This window comes from Branchiostoma belcheri, unplaced genomic scaffold (genome assembly GCF_001625305.1).
Source record: "Branchiostoma belcheri isolate BF01 breed outbred unplaced genomic scaffold, Haploidv18h27 scaffold2, whole genome shotgun sequence".
NCBI classification, from domain to species: domain Eukaryota; kingdom Metazoa; phylum Chordata; class Leptocardii; order Amphioxiformes; family Branchiostomatidae; genus Branchiostoma; species Branchiostoma belcheri.
In genome coordinates this window covers 13,121-15,240 of record NW_017803490.1, presented here as the reverse complement: position 1 = coordinate 15,240, position 2,120 = coordinate 13,121, and positions in this window count along the sequence as shown.

The window sequence follows — 2,120 nt, the reverse complement described above, 5'->3', positions numbered from 1 at the left end:
CTAGAAGTGGCTTGAGATCGAGGCGCTTTCAATGTGATTTGGAGCGTTCAGATGGAGCCAGTTGAAACCGGCTCCGGGGTAAACCACATGTAACATGTAAAATAAACAAAGCTTCTTGGGTGACTTCACATAAACACGGCCCAATTCTGGATCTGCAGGGTCGTCCGCACTGCTCGCAGCTGAACTGGAACAGACTCTGCTCCCTGGTCACTGCTGCTGCTGCCGCTGCTTTACGTCTGTGTCTAGCCTCTTCAATGTGTGCAACAAGTGTGCACAATTAGGCTAATTATCCTCTGAATATTTCATGAGACAGTATTTCTGCGTGCATCGGTGTCATTAAAAACTCACACATTCCGCTGGAGAAATGTAAAAGGAGGTAGGGTGTAGCCACGAAATGGCCGCTGTCAGGCCGGGTGTGGGAGAATTGGTTGCTTTAGCAAACTGGAGGGCCTCTTTTTCTGTGGCTTATTATATGAGAACAAATAGTCGACGATCGGTGTGCCCAAAACTCGTTTCTTCTTAGAACTATCGTAATAGTGGAACTTCACAAAGTGCAGTTGGGTATTATCACTAGATAGCTTTTGAAAACAACGTTTCCAGTTAGATAAGATAAATAAATGTGAAAAGGTTAGGTGTAATATATCAGCTGTTTTCGAACTGCATGCCTGTGAAGTTAGTGTGTTACGCCAAAGGGATGTTATACTGGCTGTTCAGATACATACGACTAGAGGTAGTTGGCGTGCCAGGTTCTTTTTTTCCACCTGTTGCGTCGACCTTTTTAATTCTGTTCACCCGTCTGCGTCTAACCTACTACACAAAAGACGAAGGTCACGCCCAGATACGAGCTGCTGTATAACAATAGCCAGACGACAGCATTGTGACTCACCTCACCTCACCTCACCTCACCGGTCCCATAGCAGTCTGTCCTGCCGTCGGGGCAACTGTGAGTCTTCTGCATGCATGATATTTGAAAAATAAAAACTATCCTTAAAAATTTATTTCTTGGTAAAAAAATATTAATTTCTTTTGATAAGTAATAGAAGCGTACATACATTAAGGACGATGCAAAAAATGCATTACTTGGCTTACTAGTAATGTATGAATTAAGATCTTATTCCGCAAAATAAATGCTTGTGCGTTTGTCCTTGTTTCCATGACGTCACGAAATTTGGGCGTTGCGCAGATCCGAGTGTTGGCAACAGAAGCGCAGAGCGCCGCGTCTGGGCGGCCTTGTTCCGCGCAGTGGGAGGATCTGTTTTTGCTTTTCTGTGTCTTACAAAAGAAAATACGGACGTAAAAAAGCAGTTGGGTTGTTGACGTACCGGGCTGTGACACCAGTCACACGGGCCTCCTAGCGTCTGCTCCCGAAGACTCTGAAGAACGCGCCCGTTGGAAGGATGGCTCCACGGCACGACGTTTTCGTCTTTTTCATCTGCTGCGTCATTCTTCTCTCTGCTGCAGGTGTAACAGGTAGGCTGTGTCGCTATCATGGAAAGAACGCTTTTATCGAAAGGGAGCGCATTAGTCAACTATTCGCGCAAGTAATCCCGAGTCGACATCTTCGACGCCAGGCGGCAAAAGCTGGCGCCTGGTGTCTTCTACATGCTACATGTTGTATCCGGTACCGAGTTTTATCCAGAATCATGCTCAGGCACGGTTCTGTGAAGACTAGTACTAGAACCGTACCTGATCCTATCCCTTTCAGCCTTCAGACATAGAACTAGATAGGCACTGGATCATGGATGGATACGATACCGTCTTTTTTGGTGTCAAGAAATGCCATAATAGAACTGCTGCACCCGCGAAATAATACCGCATTTTTTTTCAACCTTTATTTCACCTTGAAAATGTACAGTACAATTGTGTAGCAGTACAAACTCTTCGGCCTAAGCCGTTTTTCAAGAGGTCAAGGGGAGGTAGGTTAGTGGTCTTTGCAAATTCTTCAGTTCAGTTACAATCAGTCGTATAATTACAATATAAATATATACAAAGTATACAAAAACCAAACACTATCTCGGTTCGTATAACTCATCAGGATCATGCATCCAAATTTCAGTTCACAAATTTGGTCATTCTAATTTCTAACTTGTGACTTGGCGCAGCCGCATGTACATGTATAT